This window comes from Aquarana catesbeiana, linkage group LG07, assembly GCF_042186555.1.
Source record: "Aquarana catesbeiana isolate 2022-GZ linkage group LG07, ASM4218655v1, whole genome shotgun sequence".
Classification (NCBI taxonomy): domain Eukaryota; kingdom Metazoa; phylum Chordata; class Amphibia; order Anura; family Ranidae; genus Aquarana; species Aquarana catesbeiana.
The window spans coordinates 201,007,185-201,028,537 of NC_133330.1; the positions used below are offsets into that span (position 1 = coordinate 201,007,185).

At 40.4% G+C, this 21,353-nt stretch overlaps 1 long non-coding RNA gene across 1 annotated transcript in view; it reads left to right on the forward strand.

The window, feature by feature from the left end:
* The window catches only part of LOC141102517 (uncharacterized), a 119,981-nt gene extending 108,708 nt beyond the window's left edge, over window positions 1-11,273 (forward strand). Inside the window, exons 3-4 of the long non-coding RNA XR_012235130.1 lie at window positions 8,039-8,200; window positions 11,179-11,273. This is a non-coding gene — a long non-coding RNA (uncharacterized lncRNA). The remainder of the gene's footprint in view (window positions 1-8,038; window positions 8,201-11,178) is intronic.
* Window positions 11,274-21,353: the final 10,080 nt, after the last annotated feature.

Consider the following 21,353-nt stretch of genomic DNA (forward strand, 5'->3'; position numbering starts at 1 on the left):
GTGCTTTTGGGGGGCAAGCCAGGACGGCCAGCTTCCAGGGCCGTCATTGGAGTTTCTGAAAGTCCCAACGGGGGCAACATAACTTGCATTATGTCTTTTTAAAAAATTGTGCAGGTTGCAGCAACATAAAATGATAAGGTTTAGTTTGTATTCCACCACATTTATGGCTGTTTGAAATAGGCAGAACCGGCTGGCAAGGATCCCAAAGACATTCTCCACGACTCTTTTGGCTCTGGCCAGCCGGTAATTAAAAACCCTCTTCTCCGGGGTGAGGGTCCTCTGGGGGGAATGGTCTCATCATGTGGTCACCCAGACCGAATGCCTCATCTGCGACAAAGACAAATGACAGTCCTTCCACGTTCTCCTCCGGAGGTGGCAATCCCAAGCCACAACTTTCCATATGTTGGTAGAACTCGGTCCGGGCAAATACTTCACCATCCAACATCCGGCCATTCCTCCCCACGTCCACATATAAAAAATCATATGTCGCCGACACCACTGCCATCAACACAATACTATTAAACTCCTTGTAATTATAATAGTATGACCCCGAATGGGGTGGCGAGACAACGTGGACGTGCTTTCCATCGATTGCCCCTGAGCAGTTAGGAAAGTCCCACCGCTGGGCAAAGTGGGATGCCACAGTCTGCCATTCCTGTGGCGTTGAAGGAAACGGTGGAGTCAAACAAGAACAAAAAATGTGTCATTTTGCACATAAACATTGCAAGCAGATTAGACACAAACATTCTTGGCCAACATCAGTATAACATTTATTTTAAGGAGTATTTAAAGGCAAATATATAAGGCCCACTTATCAGATTCCTCACCCTCTCTGATGGCCCATTGTAAAAATTTTAGGGGGGGGGGTATGTTTTGGACAGGTAACCCTCTCAACTTCATTGAGAGCTGAATGCATAAATAATGTGTTTTACTTTGGCCAGCCCCTCCTTACTTACACTATTGGCAGCCCACTGGACAGGTAAGAAGTGTCTTAATATAAAAATAAAAATACACACTGTATGAATCGAAGCACATTTTTACATTCTGCAATTACCTATCAAGATAATAGGAGAACAAAACTTTAAACAGTACCATTTGAAAGTATTCTGGCAGGCCCTTTCACTACATGCTTTGGTGAATTCATCCATAAATTTGAACACAAAAGAGGTAGGTATAGTGTGTATGAGTTTGGCAAAGTCAGCAGATAGAGGACTGGTATCGGTTGATTTAGCGGTGGGGGGGGGGGTTCCAAATGATTTTGGGCCACAAAAAAAAATCCTCTGGCACTCTGCCTGAATTTAAGGACACAAATAACATTTGTACACATTTTAAGGGGTGATTAGGGTAAAGCACTACTATGGAGCTGACAAAATACATTGTTAAGTGACTAGGCTAGGTGTGTATGGGCCCAGGATAGCATGCTGGGGAGGTTAGTGAAGGAACATATGCATGTAGGCCAAAAAAATACATTTTAAAAATTCAAGCATGCATGAGAACAAAGGGGACATTCACAGCATATTCCAATCATGGTAATTAGGGAATGATGAAAGAAATACAATACATTAGCATACATTAAAGACATAGAATGTGATGTTAAAGGAGAAATCTTACCTTAATATAGTCCTTTTGCAGGACCTGAATGATGGCAGAACAGGTCTCTGGAATAATGATCCCCAGAGCCTGGGGAGAGATGCCTGTCGAGAACTTTATTTCCTGTAGACTTCTCCCAATCGCCAAGTACCGCAACGTGGCGAAGAGCCTCTACTCGGGAGTGATGGCTTGCCGCATGCAGGTGTCCTGCCTGCTGATATAAGGGGACAGCAAAGCCAGCAAATGGTGAAAAATGGGGTCCGTCATCCGGAGATAATTCCTGAAATCATCAGGGTTATTTTCATGGATCTCCCGTAACAAAGGCATATGAGAGAGTTGGTCACGCTGGTGCAACCAATTCTTGGTCCATGAACTCTGGACTGGGCTTGGGTCAAAGCAAGAACCCCAACACTAAGCCCCCGCACAGCAAAAAATTTAAGCGGAATTCGGTCGGAAAAACCATCATGGCTTTTTCCGACGAGAATTCCGATCGTGTGTACGCGGCATTAGAGTCTGCAAAAGACTTCAGACTGTAGCAGAGGTTCACCTTTCAGCAGGACAATGACCCTAAGCATACAACCAGAGCTACAATTGAATGGTTTGGATTAAAGCATATTCATGTGTTAGAATGGCCCAGTCAAAGTCCAGACCTAAGTCCCACTGAGAATCTGTGGCAAGACTTGAGAAAATTGAGTACTGTCCGTGATACTTTTTTTATTTGCACTAACATATAATTTTTCATGAACGAGCTTTCTGCTTGGACCTTGAAGAAGGGGACACACCTTGAAAGCTCGTCCATGAAAAATGATATGTTAGTGCAAATAAAAAAAGTATCACAGACAGTACTTAATTTTCTCTGTCACAATTGCACTAACACGGCTTCAATCACCTCAAGTATGGCAAGGCTTGGAACTTGATGTTTACAGACAGAGCTTGAGCTATTTTGCAAAGAAGAATGGGAAACAATGTCACTCTCCAGATGTGCAAAAGCTGGTAGAGACATCCCCAAAAAGACTTGCAGCTGTAATTGCTGCAAAAGTTGGTTCTACAAAGAATTGACTCAGGGGGGCTGAATACAAATGCACACCACACTTTTCAGGTATTTATTTGTAACAAATTTTGAAAACCATTTATCATTTTCCTTCCACTTCACAGTTATGTGCCACTTTGTGTTGGTCTATCACATAAAATCCCAATAAAATACATTTATGTTTTTGGTTATAACATGACAAAATTGGAAAATTTCAAGAGGTATGACTACTTTTTCAAGGCACTGTACATTTTCCTGTAGAATTTTCCTACTTGTCCTCTGACTACCCGGCCTGTACTGATCCAGGAAGCTCACCAACAAACCTCTGACAATAATCAGGCTCCAGTCACTAGGGTCTTCTTACCATGTATCGCAATTCTCAAACCAGACAGAGAATTTGGGGGTTGCAGAATAGACAATTCACTGCTGTTCTCTCGTTCTCGCATAGGGTGAGACTTGCGGTGATGTCACTTCCGCTTCTTGGAACGCATTTGGAATACAAAGCGATATTTCTAGTTTCATTTTCTGCCTGATCTTTCTTTAATGGATGTGAATTACTATTTTACAAAAAGTTTTAATAAAACTACTACAAAATGAGTGGCTTTCCCACGTTTTTATGCTTGTGATAATGGGTACTATTGAGCATCTTAAAGGCACAAAGGCACCTTAACAACTACAAAGGGAAAGGACGCAGCAGCTGGCCGCTAAAGGGACCGAGGACCATTAACAATCTTGTGGTATACCTCACGCATGGCACACCAAAAAGAATGCGATATTTGACTTCTTTTTTATCAAAGAGGTCAACAACATCTGGTGAGTGCGGTGTGCATACTAGATACACGGAAGAGAGAGCACATCCGTTTTGTCACAATGCACAATTTTATTATTTGGACTGATTTATGCACTGAGCACTTTATTCACATGGAATAGTTGTGTATTTATTTATGGATGCACATTAATTATCGGTGTATATTACTGTATGATAGCGCTGTCTTTATCCTATTAGGAAAATTTATAGGTCTGCTTTTTAGCTACAGATTACTCAGCATTTTGCTGTAGTGTTTAATATTAATAATTTATTTCAAAGTAATTTATTTTAAAGTATCAGGGCTACATGAACATGCCCTGCTAGTTATTGATCTTTATTTTCTGTACATATATATATATATATACACTACCGTTCAAAAGTTTGGGGTCACATTGAAATGTCCTTATTTTTGAAGGAAAAGCACTGTACTTTTAAATGAAGCTAACTTTAAACTAGTCCTAACTTTAAACAAATATACTCTATACATTGCTAATGTGGTAAATGACTATTCTAACTGCAAATGTCTAGTTTTTGGTGCAATATCTACATAGGTGTATAGAGGCCCATTTCCAGCAACTATCACTCCAGTGTTCTAATGGTACAATGTGTTTGCTCATTGGCTCAGAAGGCTAATTGATGATTAGCAAACCCTTGTGCAATCATGTTCACACATCTAAAAACAGTCTAGCTCCTTCCAGAAGCTACAAAACTGACCTTCCTGTGAGCAGATTGAGTTTCTGGAGCATCACATTTGTGGGGTCAATTAAACGCTCAAAATGGCCAGAAAAAGAGAACTTTCATCTGAAACTCAACAGTCTATTCTTGTTCTTAGAAATGAAGGCTATTCCATGCGAGAAATTGCAAAGAAATTGAAGATTTCCTACAACGGTGTGTACTACTCCCTTCAGAGGACAGCACAAACAGGCTCTAACCAGAGTAGAAAAAGAAGTGGGAGGCCGCGTTGCACAACTAAGCAAGAAGATAAGCACATTAGAGTCTCTAGTTTGAGAAACAGACGCCTCACAGGTCCCCAACTGGCATCTTCATTAAATAGTACCCGCAAAACACCAGTGTCAACATCTACAGTGAAGAGGCGGCTGCGGGATTTTGGGCTTCAGGGCAGAGTGGCAAAGAAAAAGCCATATCTGAGACTGGCCAATAAAAGAAAAAGATTAAGATGGGCAAAAGAACACAGACATTGGACAGAGGAAGACTGGAAAAAAGTGTTGTGGACGGATGCCAAAGGTGTGCAATGCTGTAATTGCTGCAAAAGGAGGATTCTTTGATGAAAGCAAAGTTTGATGTAAAAACAATGTTATTTCAAATACAAATCATTATTTCTAACCTTGTCAATGTCTTGACTCTATTTTCTATTCATTTCACAACGTATGGTGGTGAATAAGTGTGACTTTTCATGGAAAACACAAAATTGTTTGGGTGACCCCAAACTTTTGAACGGTAGTGTATATATATATATATATATATATATATATATATATATATATATATATATATATATATAATATATGTATAGAGAGAGAGAGAGAGAGAGAGAGAGAGAGAGAGAGAGAGAGAGAGAGAGAGAGTAGAGAGAGACAGGTCACCATCAGCAACAATTGTTTGTCTTTCAATAGGATGATGCAACATGCAATAGCAACCAATTAGAAATTGGGGTTTGCAATATACAAATACACGATTTTTGCAGCCAAATTTGAAAAAACACCAGTATATGTTTGTTATATGTTTCCACTCATATAACATACCTAAAAACAACAGGAGCTGGGCTACAGCACCATGGAAAAGGAGACATTGCCTTTTATTCTCTCCCTCTGCTGAGAAAGCGATGTTATGCTATACCTTTCTCCTCTGGCCAGCAGGAGGAGTGCAAAAGCCAATCAAGTCTACAGTATAGGCTTCTGTGCAAAGCATTGAGAATCCTGGTAGTTGTAGTTAGAGACGGCAGCCATATAATGGGACGACTAGACTCTTAACACTACAGATCCCAATAGGCACTGTGCAGTAGGAGGAGTGGAGAGATGATTTTTATTAAGAAGGGAGCCCCCCTTCTACAGCAAGAGGTCACTGCAGCATCTCAAGGAATGGATGAGAGGGCTAACCATTGATAATACTGCTAGCAGCCATTGAGAGCAGGACACCAAGTGTACCCAATTCATACTGCGCCCATACTGCAGTCTATAAACCAGGGTGCAGGTAGTGATGTGTCCCATTGTGTTTTTTTACCATTTTGTAATGAAATATGAGTGGTGTATCCGCGCAACGGAACAGGAAATTAAAAAAGTGGAGAAAATGGAAAAAAATGGAAACAATGGAAGAAATCGCATAAAAGAAATCGCATAAAGGACTGCTGCCTCCACAGATGTGATTTCCACCAAGGTGGAAAAAACAGAAGGTAAGTGAAGGGTTAATGTGTGAGTGTGGCGCTGTCCTAATTCATAGAAATACTTGGTAAATCGTGTGTAGCCAAATCCCATATGTAAAGTCGCATATAAAGTGTAAACCAAAATTGCAAATAAAAAATTCAACGAAAATAAAACCAAACATAAAACAGCAAAGTGACCCCCTTTGGAGTGTGTAGGTGTAATGTTGTTCTAGTGGAGAAAAAAATGGAGAAAATGGAAAAAAATGGAAACAATGGAAGAAATCGCATAAAGGACTGCTGCCTCCACAGATGTGATTTCCACCAAGGTGGAAAAAACAGAAGGTAAGTGAAGGGTTAGTGTGTGGGTGTGGCGCTGTCCTAATTCATAGAAATACTTGGTAAATCGTGTGTAGCAAAATCCCATATGTAAAGTCGCATATAAAGTATAGACCAAAATTGCAAATAAAAAATTCAACGAAAATAAAACCAAACATAAAACAGCAAAGTGACCCCCTTTGGAGTGTGTAGGTGTAACGTTGTCCTAGTGGAGAAAAAAATGGAGAAAATGGAAAAAAATGGAAACAATGGAAGAAATCGCATAAAGGACTGCTGCCTCCACAGATGTGATTTCCACCAAGGTGGAAAAAACAGAAGGTAAGTGAAGGGTTAGTGTGTGGGTGTGGCGCTGTCCTAATTCATAGAAATACTTGGTAAATCGTGTGTAGCAAAATCCCATATGTAAAGTCGCATATAAAGTATAGACCAAAATTGCAAATAAAAAATTCAACGAAAATAAAACCAAACATGTTTGGTTCTGTTGGCATAATGTGATGGGCACTAAATACATGTATACATGATGACCTAGGCTAAGCCTTATTATTTGAGTAGAGCTTTCATCGTCTATACAATAGACTGTTGGATACAAACATAATAGGCTTGTGACTTGCCCTATGGGCTAGATTCCTTCTATCCTGAAGGACATTATATATCACTATAAATGGACTGGGAGTCTATAGGAGCTTGAATATCTGTCCTGTTCACACACATTATTGCTCTATATGGTATACAAGATATTGCTTTTGGATGTGTGCTCCTTTGGACAGCTCCTCAGACACAGGAACTTTGTCTCTATATATAAATATCTCTCTGGTATATCCAGATAGCTTGGTCACTTTTCACCTTAGAAGATGTTTCTAGAAGGATTGAGCCATTGTACTGCCTATGTGAATTTTATTTGATTCAGGCACCTCCTTTGTGCTATATGGCTGGTTGAATGTGTCCATCTCCTAGAAAACCACTTACTATTTTTCCTAATCAGGTATGTTATTTGGTTGCTGTACTACAAGAGGGATCCTTGCCAACCTTTCATGAACACTTATTTGTGATATAATGCCCAATATAAGATGGCATCACAGTAGTGGTACCAGTGTATACGATTTAGTCTTGGCTAAGGTTTTTAGAATGTATATGTTTTTAATTTGTTTATTAATAAAGTATAATATATTTTATATTTTCATTCGGATGTGTCATATACATAATTTAATTAGTATTTCCTTTGTAAAAGTGGCTGATAGTCAAAGTCTGATTTCTCTTCTTTTTGGTTTATTGTCTATGTATTATATTGACGACTCCCCTAATTATTAGGATTATTGAAGAATTTTTTGCCTATCATTGGATTGACCTGGCTGAGGATTCTTTTTTATTGGTGATTGTACACTCTATGCAGCACTTATTCTAAACCTAGACTGCACCTATACCAACGCGATACTGCATTATACCGAACTTTTACTGCATCTGAACCACATCTACCTTGCACCTGTGCTGAGACTATACCATACCTATACTGCATGCAGGTTAACTTGGACTGTTGTTAAGTGCACCAGCACTCTTAAAGGGCCCTAACAATAGCTGGAAAAAGAACATCTCAAAGGACTGCCTCTCCCATAATAATTATTCTTCATGCCCCCTGTGTTCACCTACCCAACTCTGCTACCATCCTCCTTTTTTTTTGGACAGAGCACATCTAGTCAGCCTAGGACTAGCATCGCCACTATAAATGTGCTCTGGCGCTATAGTTCAGATGCTGGGTAAATAAACTTTGCTACTGCTCACTGCTGCACTTGAGGTGGCCTTGCTATTCTTTATGCTGATCTGGATGCCAGTGTCACCTTATGTATAGACCTTACTGTTAATCAATACACAGTTTTTTAAAATATTTATTACATTTTAGATGTTTCTCAGGAGAATGTACCATGGCTGACTCCAAGGTTTTCTGAACAATGTTAGCGTGCGCCTGTCCCAAGTCTGTCCTCATCAACGCACAATGAAAGAAATTGGGATAATCCTTCGCGCTACCAAGTGAAAAAATAACTGAATCAATTATGTAGAAAAAGTAAGTGAAAACTGCTGCTAAACCTAAAGTGTACACGGTGCTCAAACAATGGATATAGATAAATAGCGGTCATCGCAACTTCCTATACTACAAATTATTTTGATAAATAAACTGTGATAAATAAAGTGCTAAATAACTTTTCAACAGATGTGTCAAAATTATATAAAAAATTCTTGGACACCAATTCCTATATTAAATTATTATAATAAATTCTTGCGTTCAGTGATTCTTCTGTGTAAAATCTTCATAATTTTTGTGAACTTAGGGCTCCCAGAGCTCTTACCTCAATGAGGAGTATAAACCGACCTTAACGATCTCTTAAGGATAGATCGAATCTCCACCTTTAAAAACCGCTCGATCACTCCAATTACTGGTGGTCCTGGACCCCGCTCCCGATCTCTAATAATGTCGCCGACTCCAGAACTCCCAAACGTGAGGTGGTTCCAATGTTTTCAGTTGTTATTAAGGGATAAAGGAAATACCTCCCATAGCGTAAAAACATTTAACCAAACACATTTATTAAAAGCCAGGATGGACTCTAACATTTAAAACAGAAAAAATGGCAATAACAGTGCAAACAATGTCTTGGAGACAGCGTTGTGCACCTCTTACATCACTTCCAGTTCGTTCAGTGTATCTGGCCACGCCCTACGCATCACGTCACAACACGTGACTTCATCAGGGGAACCGGATTGTCTATCAACTGATTCTATTTATCTGCACAGACAGGAAGTGACTTATCGGCCATTTTGTTGGAGATGCTGTCTCCAATATGGATGCGGCCATTTTCTAGGTAGGAAAAAACGGCAAAACGGTATAAGGTGGCCATTTTCCACAAGATCACAAAATTGTGTCGTATCCCTTGTAGAAGCCATTTTCTTGGTGGGTCAAATTGTTGTATATCAACAGCGATCATAAGATCATAAGTCCTAAGACAAATGGTATTAAAAAACTATAGGCAGATACCATAAATAATAACATAAACACCAGTATGTGTGAAAATTACTAAATATAAACTTTATATCTGGATTTCTAAATTTTCTTATCCAATATTGTTATAATTAAATGTTGGTGAGTGACTAAGTACACTCACCATATAACAAAATGGATAAATAAAATAATAACAACAATTCTTATAAAACATTATATATTTAATAACTAAAATCTAGAACCACCATACGTATCAGAAATGAGGCATAGAGGATTACATAGCAATACTAAAATTACAGTAAATACAGTAAGTAGTATAAAATAAGAGTAAATACAGTAAAATAATTAAAATTCTTAAAAGTTGCTTAAAAAACAATTTAAGTCAAATTCAACGTTTAAACCATCAGGTACAAGCGTTTGGAGGGAATGTATCCACTTAGATTCCTTCTGACTAATGGATCTTACTTTGTGTGCTCCCCTCCATGGCTTGTTGTATCTATCAATGCCCCAAAACTGTAACTGTGTGGGGTTATTAGCATGTACCTGTGCAAAATGTCTGCTTAAATTATGTTCAGGGAAACCCTTAATAATGTTTTGGACATGTTCCCTAATTCAGACCATCAAGGGTCTTTAATCCTTCCCATGTACTGTAAATTACAGCTGCACTGTAAAATATAGACTACTCCCTCAGTCTGGCAACTGATAAAATCTTTAATGGGATATTCTTGTCCTGTTTTCATCAGTGTGAATGATTTTCTTCTTAATTGTGGTTTTTTAGTATGTTTGCAGGCGAAGCAATATTTACAAGGGTAAAATCCCTTTCCTGTAAAGAATGTATAGCTCCTATCTGGGGGTGGTTCCACAACGTTTTTGACTATGATGTCTCTTAGGGTAGGTGCTCTTTTATAAACTATGTTAGGTTTTTCTGAAAGAATACTATTTAGATGTCTATCATTCTTCAATATGTGCCAATGCCTCTTAATTTATTGAAAAGTTATTTAGCACTTTATTTATCATAGTTTATTTATCTGAAAAAGAGAAAAGTTCTCCGTGCCACAAATAAATTAAAAATACAATCGAAAAAATCAAAGAAAGCTGCTCCCCTAATAAGTGATATACACTCCTAAATGCAAGAAAACGTGATATAGGGTGCGCTAGTTATATCATCCACAGTGACATACCACACAAAAAATGTGAATGAATAAGCATACCTAAATCATGAATATACATGTAAAACAATCAGTGCAAAGTTCTTATGACATTTTTTTTTTTTAATAAATAAAAATGTGAATATAAATGAATATATCCAAGTGCTGAAAAAAATACAGTCCCAAAAGAATGTGATATTCCAATCCCAAAAAATTGTTGCAAAGGTGATCTTATTGGCTGAATTTGATAGTGAGCAATCCTTCACCACATCAATAAAAACACCCAGCGTGAGCAGATAGAAGAGCTGCTTACCAGATGTATTTGACTTCTTTATTTAAAAAGAAAGTCAAATATCGCTTTGGCAGGTATATGCCTGCTCGCATATGAGTATGGCTTGGAGATGCACAAGGAACCCTCTTCCTCAGAGTGTGGGGTAGGATATTCAAAACAATCGAAAGACATCCATAGCGTGATACTGTTTATTAAAACATAGGAATAAAAAGAGTAGCCAAGTGGCTACTTACATTAAAAAGTGCCTAACCGGAACTGGGGCTGCTGGCTTGTCACACATGGATGAGGCTGGCTTGTCACACACACAGGCTAGATCTTTAGCGCGTCCACCTCCGTGGAGGGCGTGCGTTTCACCGACCTCCGTAGACAACCAGAAAGCCCGGATATGTTGTAGGGCAACGTGACCAGGTATCGCCTCGAGGTACGTTTCGTGATTACGTCTTCAGGAGGCAGTTTATTTAACACAATAATTTGTAGTATAGGAAGTTGCGCTGACCACTATTTATCTATACAATGAAAGAAGCCCGACCTCTACACCTTTAACCCTTTGTTAGGAATGACGTTGTTTAAATCTAGTTACAATTGACATTGAAGATCTTCCTTCGCAGTACAGAGTTTAAATGGAAGTCCAGGGTCGATCCTTTCCCCTGAAGCCGCCACTGGGAGCCGATGATGTGACCAGACCAGAGTGTCCTCAGAATAGGTAAGTAAAAGCATCCTCCTTCTACAGAGTAGTTGGTATATGATTTAGAAGGGGGGTGGGGGCAGATTTACATTTAAATAGTTACATAGTAGGTGAGGTTGAAAAAAGACACAAGTCCACAATGTGTGTGATTTTATGTCAGTATTACATTGTATATCCCTGTATGTTGCGGTCATTCAGGTGCTTATATAATAGTTTCTTGAAGCTATCGATGCTCCCCGCTGTGACCACCGCCTGTGGAAGGGAATTCCACATCCTTGCCGCTCCTACAGTAAAGAACCCTCTACGCAGTTTAAGGTTAAATCTCTTTTCTTCAATTATATAGAGTGTCTTATTAAACTCCCTTCCGCAGAAAAGTTTTATCCCTATTGTGGGGTTTACCAGTATGGTATTTGTAAATTGAAATCATATCCCCTCTCAAGAGTCTCTTCTCCAGAGAGAATAAGTTCAGTGCTCGCAACCTTTCTTCATAACTAATATTCTCCAGTCCCTTTATTAGATTTGTTGCCCTTCTCTCGCTCCATTTCCAGTACATCCTTCCTGAGGACTGGTGCCCAGAACTGGACAGCATACTCCAGGTGAAGCCGGACCAGAGTCTTGTAGAGTGTGAGAATTATCGCTTTATCTCTTGAGTTAATCCCCTTTTTAATGCATGCCAATATTTGAAGAAGTTTGGCATTGCATGCCATTGCTGAGCCTATCATCTTCTAGGATCCCCAGGTCCTTTTCCATCCTTGATTCCCCCAGAGGTTCTCCCCCCCAGTGAGTCGATTGCAGCCATATTTTTGCCACCCAAATGCATTATTTTACATTTTTCTACATTAAACCTCATTTGCCATGTAGTTGCCCACCCCATTAATTTGTTCAGATCTTCTTGCAAGGTTTCCACATGCTGCGGAGAAGTTATTGCCCTGCTTAGCTTAGCATCGTCCGCAAATACAGAGATTGAGCTGTTTACCCCATCCTCCAGGTGGTTTATGAACAAATTAAATAGAATTGGTCCCAGCACAGAACCCTGGGGGACCCCACTTTCCACCTCTAACCATTCTGAGTAGTCCCCATTTATCATCACCCTCTGAACTCGCCCTTGTAGCAAACTTTCAATCCATGTCCTCACCCTATGGTCCATGCCAACAGATCTTACTTTGTACAGTAAATAGGGAACTGTGTCAAATGCTTTTGAAAAATCCAGATACACCATGTCTACAGGCCTTCCATTAGCCAGATGGCAGCTCACCTCCTCATAGAAGGTTAATAGATTGGTTTGGCAAGAACGATTCTTCATGAATCCATGCCGATTACTGCTAATGATACTGTTTTCATTACTAAAATCTTGTATATAGTCCCTTATCATCCCCTCCAAGAGCTTGCATACTATTGATGTTAGGCTAACTGGTCTGTAATTCCCAAGAATGTATTTTGGCCCTTTTTTTAAATATTGGTGCTACATTGGCTTTTCTCCAATCAGCTGGTATCATTCCAGTCAGTAGACTGTCAGTAAAAATTTGGAACAATGGTCTGGCTATTACTTGACTGAGCTCCCTAAGGACCCTCGGGTGCAAGCCATCTGGTCCCGGTGACTTATTAATGTTAGGTTTCCAAGTCTATTTCTAATTCTGTCATCTGTTAGCCATGAGGGTGCTTCCTGTGATGTGTCATGATGATAAACACTGCAGTTTTGGTTACTGAAGCCCTCCGATTCCCTCGTGATAATAAATTCAATACCTTCGCCATCTCCCCATTTTTTGTAACCAGATTTCCTTCCTTATTCTTTATGGGGCCAGTATGGTCTGTCCTCCCTTTTTTACTGTTTATATACTTAAAGAATTTCTTACATTTTGCACAGCAGTATTCGCCCTCGATCAGATGATGAAGGAACACATACATCCCGCAAGATGTACACCGAGTTGCATCTTCACATCCGCCGAGCTTCGTACCTACTAATTTAATGAGGATTGGGTATTATACCCTGTCCAAATTAACTAACAACTAGCTTCCTGACACTAATACTCAACAATACACAGGTACTCAAACAATACAATACACAGGTACTCACAGCCCACGTATACTCACAGCCCACATGTACTCACAGCCATAGGTGTGCGCAGCCTATTGCATTAGGGTGTGCACCCCAAAGCTCAAACACACATGCGCGTGTGTGTATGTATGTATGTATGTGTATATGTATATTACACACACACACTCACTCTTATGGCAGAGCCTATTGCATTAGGGTGTGCACCCCAAAGCTCAAACACACATGCGCGTGTATGTATGTATGTATGTGTATATGTATATTACACACACACACTCACTCTTATGGCAGAGCCGATGCAGTAAAGAGAGGTATGGTAGCACTTTATTAATGGCAGAACTGGTCAGAGTGAGATATTTCCCATCTCCCCGCGGGCACACAGAGTGATAATGCTAATGCGTTGGGGTGATTAGGGTGTGCCCAGGCACACCTGGCACACCCCCTGCGCACGCCTATGCTTGCAGCCCACGTGCACTCAGGTACTCACAAATACTCAGGTACTCCCAACTCTCACAATACTCTGGTACTCCCAATACACAGGTACTCACGATACTCAGGTACTCCCAATACGCAGGTGCACAAAATACTCAGGTGCACACAATACTCAGGTACTCACAATACTCAGATACACATAATACTCAGTTACTCACAATACTCAGGTACTCACAATACTCAGGTACACACAATATTCAGGTGCTCACAGTACTCAGGTACACACAATACTCAGGTGCTCACAATACTCAGGTACACACAATACTCAGGTGCTCACAATACTCAGGTGCTCACAATACTCAGGTGCTCACAATACTCATGTACACACAATACTCAGGTGCTCACAATACTCATGTACACACAATATTCAGGTGCTCACAATACTCAGGTACACACAATACTCAGGTGCTCACAATACTCAGGTACACACAATACTCAGGTGCTCACAATACTCAGGTACACACAATACTCAGGTGCTCACAATACTCAGGTACACACAATACTCAGGTGCTCACAATACTCAGGTACACACAATACTCAGGTGCTCACAATACTCAGGTACACACAATACTCAGGTGCTCACAATATTCAGGTACACACAATACTCAGGTGCTCACAATACTCAGGTGCTCACAATACTCAGGTACACACAATACTCAGGTACACACAATACTCAGGTACTCACATACACTGTCAGTCAGGTTTTGTAGTTTGTGTCTCTATGTCACTCTGCACAGCCTCCCCTTGTAATCTGACACTAGCAGTCAGTCACCTTCAGTGCCACCGCTTCACTGATCAGCCTCACACTCTCAATCGCTGTATAATTGTCAATCACAGATCGCCGCCATTACTAGTAAAAAAAAAAAAAATAAGAATAAGAATTCCATAAATCTATCCCCTATTTTGTAGACACTATAACTTTTGCACAAACCAATCAATATAGGCTTATTGCGATTTTTATTACCAAAAATATGTAGAAGAATACATATCGGCCTAAACTGAGAAAAAAATACTGGGGATATTTATTATAGCAAAAAGTAGAAAATATTGTGTTTTTTTTTCAAAATTGTCGCTCTTTTTTTGTTTATAGCGCAAAAAATAAAAACCACAGAGATGATTAAAATACCACCAAAAGAAAGCTCTATTTGTGGGAAAAAAAAGGACGTAAATTGTGTTTGGGTACAGAGTCGCACGACCGCGCAATTGTCAGTTAAAGCAACGCAGTGCCGTATCGCAAAAAATGGCCTGATCATTGAGCAGCCAAATCTTCCAATCTTCCGAAGCTGAAGTTATTAAAGGCTCTTTTTCCTGTACTGCTGTCTGCCTTATCTCACCTATTTTTGTCTAAGGAGTCTGCCAATCTGTCTGTTGCTGATCGTTACTAAGGGTGTCATGTGCCCTATCCCCTCTCACCCACATTTTTCCTGTTGTGAGAAATAAACCTCTCTTGTTTAAGCATAAAATTGACTGGCGTCCAACTTTCTTTCTTTTTCATCACCCACCATGCCTAGTAACCTGCCCCCAGAGGAATTATGTCAGCCTTCCCTACCCCTGGTAGTCACCATCAGGCTCCTGGAGCATTGGGGTAGGCGCTACACATATTTATACTGTACTATATACATGAATGCATCTACTGACATGTACAAGGAAAATGAGTGATGAATCAGATGGTCTGATACAAGATGTGACGTTTCAGGAGACACGTGGGTTGAAGATCACAGACATGTTACAGTCGAGTAACTGAAGACACAGGAAGCGCCACCTGCTTCCTGCAGCATACTAAACACGTTTCCTGATTTCTGCATTACAGGGCCATGCACGGTGTCTGCCAAATGTTAAAGCTGACGTTCCACCTGTATGCAGGATAAACATACAGAAAACGTTAAAATCTCATTGCATGCGTAATCCAGGAGTAAAATGTTTTATTAGAAGAGGACCATGGTAATGTTGCAGCATTCAAACCAATATGCAGCTCTGCAGCTGGTATCTTATTTGTACAAAGAAACATTTTTATATCATTAAATGCCAAGCACTTACTTGCATAAAAATATGTGCATAATAAAGATTATTAAGATAGTTATTATTTAGCAACCACCAACAAAAATAACTCAGAAAATGGAATATTGGCTCTAGAACCTAATACTGTACATCGTGATAACCACAAAGTGCTCTGTTTAGCAAAGAAAGTGGTGTTCTGTAATTACGTAATCCAGTGGTTAAAATGAATTTCCAACAACCTACAATGAGTTCACCAGACGCCTCGCCATGCACAGGGACATTTTTGCAGCTTAAAACCCCTCTCCGTGAGAAAGATCACTTCTACTTCCCTCAATTACAGTGAAGAAACCCCTGTTTTCCTGGAACGTGTACTGCATACACTTTGTGGGGAACTGATTTTGTTAGTGAATCAGCTATTTGTATGCTGTCAGAATTCTGGGCATCTCTGCAACCTCTATGTGCGTAATAAATACTATGAGGGTATTGTTGGCTTTCCTGGCTGATTGGTGACATAGCAATTCAATGGCAAACACATGTAATCTTTACATAATTTAATAATTTTACCTAAAGTCAGCACTTAAAAAAAACTGCAGGACCCATTAGATGATTACCTGTGAAAACTATTACTAGGTACATACAGTATATCATAGTTTTTTCTGATTATACTAAAGTAAGGTTGCCACCTGTCCAGGATTCACCCGGACAGTTTAGGTTTGGAATCATGCGTCCGGGTTTCAGACTGCCTGAAACCCAGACACATTATTTAGACTGGACTATGACTTCCCAGCAGGGTTGCTGCATGCAGTTGTCTGCACTGAGAGTGTCAGTTACACTCTTTCACAATGCCCAAAGCCAGCACTAACAAACCCCCCTCCAAACACACACACAGACGGGGGAGGAGAGAGGGCTCGATCTGCACCTCTTCCCCCCACCCCTACCCCTCTGTGTCTGCCCACACTCCAATCCTGGCACTGTGCTTCAGAAAAGGAAAGTTGGGGCTGGAAATTTGAAGTCCAGCAGCCTCAGATACATCTGGATGAGAGGTGCTGACTGCCAAGGGGTGAGTGAGCTCACCATCCATCCCTGTCTGTGACCGAAGTCTCCCACCTTCTCTCTCCTGTCTGAGTGAGTACACTAAGGTAAATCAGGGTTCTCAGAGCACTCATTTCATGAGAGTTCCCCTTTACACCAGAGGCCACAGTGTTCCCCTTACATCAGAGTCTTCTCCATACATCAGAGTTCTCAGTGTTCCCCTTTAAATCATGGTTCCCAGAGCATCCTTTATAGTGGAGCCCTCAGAGTCTGCAGAGTCCCCCTTTACAGTGAAAGGGAACGCTGCGAGTTCAGATGTAAAAGGGGAACTCTGTGGATTCAGATGTAAAAGGGGAACTCTGTGGATTCAGATGTAAAAGGGGAACTCTGTGGATTCAGATGTAAAAGGGGAACTCTGTGGACTCTGATGTAAAGGAGGAGCTCATAAATTCATATGATTAGAAATGTTATTTAATAGCAAAATATATGTATAGTTTATACTATAAAAAAAATTGCCGTGCGCCGCTAAAGTGTTCGGGTTTGACTTGAAGAAAAGGTGGCAACCCTATACTAAAGCTTACTAATAAAGTATACAGTATGTAACCAAATTACTAAAAACTCATATTAGGTTTAACAAATTATTGGAACTTCAAAAGTAATTTTAATATTTTTCAAATAAAAATTTACTAAAGCATTTATATGGTCAAAATGTAAAATCATATATTCATTTCCACATTAAATTTCAGTTATTTCTAGCCTATTCCTATTCGGACCCTTTCACACTGATGTGATTTTGCTGTGTTTTTAAAATGCAAGAAAAAAACGCAATAAAAATATTTCCTTTTAAATCCTATGGAATGCTTCACACCACAGCACTGCATGCTGCATCTTTTATGTGATTTTCAAAACCACACCAAATACACAGCTCCCCATTAAAATGAATGGGAAATGCATCAAAATGCATACAAAATACACCACAGTTCCAATTTTATTTTTAAAGGAGTTTTTATTCACATTTTGCACAATACAGCTAAGCTGAGAATGAAAATGGCATATGGTGCATACACATCAAATGATGACATATATGAATGAAGCGAGCTAACAGTCAAGAATCATAAATCAATACAATAAACCATAACTAAACAGGTAATGTCTGACCTATATGAGCAAAAGCATCCCAGAAGTATAATAGGAACTAAAAAGCATGGATGATACAGGTATCTTTGTCTCATACCTTGGGCACAATGGTAAGAGCGATAACAAACCTACAAGCTAGACTTTAAATCACAAACAAAGGTGTAAGTTTTAACTAGACTAGACTTAAGCCTTGTACACACTACTATTTTGTTCGCTGGGTTGAAGAAAAAAAAAAAACCTCACAGCTGAGGTCGGAGCTACTGTACTAACAATCTGATGTTAGTATAGTGATCTCCCCTGCTGTACTATTGTATTCTGACAGGGGCTTGCCTCCCTGCCAGAACACTCCAGTCAGTTCACCCAGCCATTGGCTGAGAGCGTTGATCCGGAACTGGTCAGCAGACCTTTTTCAATCATGACAGAAGCTGAACGGCCAACTTCTGTCAGGCCGGCTGCCGCACATACGGGCAGAATGTTGCCCGGTTTCTATTGAGCCACCGATGTCGCCCGACATTTGCCCGTGTGTACTTGGCTTTAAACTTTTAGCCTACAGAGTCTTCACAGTCATATATATAATGGATGCAGGTGGTACAGGTGTCACAGGAGGTAATCACAGGGTGATGTCATGTTCATTAGAGGATGGGCGTAGCTTACACCCTTCAAGGGTGAGGGGTTCACTGCCCAGACTGGGTGCAGAATCCAGTATTTTCAGTTTGACAGTTGCATTTTTGGTGCATTGAGTCACGTGTCCATGTTTCACGGGTGCATGCCAACCAGAAAATACATCAGAAACCCATAAAAAAGCATATACATTTTTTTTGTGTTTTTTCAACGAAGTAGTGTGAAAGCACCCTTACTGTGAATGATCTTGAAATTTCTAAACTTACTTTGTGAAGATCCCCGCACATTTGCTTCCTTGAATTCTGTGGTGAGTATTAACTATGACTTGAGAGTAGGCATGCCAGTGTCACAGAATTCATAGAGCCTGCCTTCTGAACTACAAAGGTGCCGAGAGGAGGAATTTAGGAGACATAGTCAGTCAGGAATCACTGCTTGCAGGCAGCAATGCACCATGGGAGTTGTAGTCCTTAGAAATTGAAAATAAGCAGCAGAGGAGAATCTTTGAAGAATGCAGGGAATTCAGAAAGTTATGAAACGAGACGGTTGATAGGGAGCACTCACAACATGAAAGGAGGTTTTTCAAGTTTTTTTTCAAATATTACTAGTGTTTACATTGCTATTATAATGCTGATGTTATAAAATGAAAATGTATGCCGTGACAATAGATTTTCTTGAAATAATGTGGTGATCCAGACATAAAGGTCTACTTCCAGGCACTTTCTTAAAGAGGAACTGCAGTCTGCTCTTTAAAGAGGAAGTAAACCCTGATGGGTTTTACTTCCTCTTTATTTCCCTGCAAAGGTAAAGCATAATGGGCTACTATGCATCGCTGCCCCCACAAGCAGGGAGTGTCCATCTTCGCCCCTCTTCCCTCCAGGGCCGCGAACTCCGGCTCTGTGACTGGCCGGAGTCACGTGACGTCACTCCCATGCATCCGCATGGGAGCCGCCAGTCACGGCATGACCCCTATGAGAAACGGCATGATGTGCCCTTTCTAAAGTGCACATGCGCCGATGACATCGGCACATGCGCCGTAGTTATCGGCGCTCTGCTTTTTCGTAAGTAGGTTTAGGAGATATTTCCAGCACCTACAGGTAAGCCTTAATATAGGCTTACCCGTAGGTAAAAGTGGTTGTACAGGGTGTACAAACACTTTAATAATTTTGAAATATAAACATCTTTGCCATTCTGAAGCTTCCCTCCAACCACTTTGCATATTATTTTATATATACTGTGATTCTGTACTTGCCAAATATACTACAGAAATCTCCCTCCACTAAGTCTGGCTGCATCCATTTTAACTGTTGGCAGCTGAAGCTGCTGCCTGTTCACTTCCTGGATTTACACAGACATACAGAGGCACACCTCCAGCTCTGCAGCTCTCATTGGCCCTCTTATGACTCCTCCCCCCTCCCTTCCTCGCAAACTCTCACAAGAATGAGAGAGAGAGCTGTGCATGATGTCATAAGCCTAGGCTAATAACCAGACAAGAAACAGGAAGTGGGCTGTATAAGGTATTTACTGGCAGAAAAAAAATGTTTTACTATCCAAAGTTAAAACAACAAGGACAGAAGATTTAATAGATGGAAAGATGAAAAAATGACTGAAGGTCTGCTTTAACAACGCTCTATCCCTGCTTCCCTATTGTGCTCCTGAGTGGTCACCCTGTCACATGGGTTTTATGAAGACTACTGGTGGCCTTTTGAATATACATTATACAGGCATTGTCCTCTGTCGTCAATTTTAACAAACTTACCCTGAGAAATGCCATTCAGCCACCTCTAAAGTGCATGTAGAGAGGAAGTGACCGTAGAAGATCAGCAGCACTTGTATACAAAAAAGCATTAAAAAAAGGTAAAAAGTTGGCAGTTGCTTGTTAAAAACGACTCCTGATCTGGCATGCAACAACATTTTAACTGCCAAATGTGATTTGACCAAAAGGACTTCCCACGTGGACTTGGATTTCTTATTTCAGAATACCCTAATGAACATAAACAGCCCTCTGGAAGTGCCATGACCTTTCACTTATATTATTATTATTATTATTATTATTATTATTATAATACAGGATTTATATAGCGCCGACAGTTTACGCAGCGCTTTACAACATTAGGGCAGACAGTACAAGTACAATACAGTTCAATACAGGAGGAATCAGAGGGCCCTGCTCGTTAGAGCTTACAATCTAGGAGGGAGGGTCAAGTTATACAAAAGGGTAATAGCTGTGGGGGATGAGCTAATGGAGAAAATAGTGCCGTTGTTAGATGGAGGCAGGATAGGCTTCTCTGAAGAGGAAAGTTTTCAGGGATCGCCTAAAAGTGGATAAATTTGGAGACAGTCTGACAGATTGGGGTAGGGAATTCCAGAGGATGGGCGAGGCTCGGGAGAAGTCCTGGAGGCAGATATGGGAGGAGGTGATGAGGGAGCTAGAGAGCAGGAGGTCTTGGGAGGAACTTGGCTTTGTAACTTATTGTTAGTATTTTGAATTTAATTTGTTGGGCGAGTGGTAGCCAATGGAGGGATTGGCAGAGAGGGGTAGCAGACAGTGAGCGGTTTGTAAGGTGGATGAGTCTGGCAGTAGCATTCATGATGGACTGAAGGGGGGATAGTCTGTTTAAAGGTAAGCCAATGAGGAGTGAGTTGCAGTAGTCAAGGCGAGAGATAACCAGGGAGTGAATCAGGAGCTTTGTGGTTTCACTGGTTAGAAAGGGACGTAGTTTAGAGATGTTGCGGAGGTTGAGGCGGCAAGCTTGGGAAAGTGATTG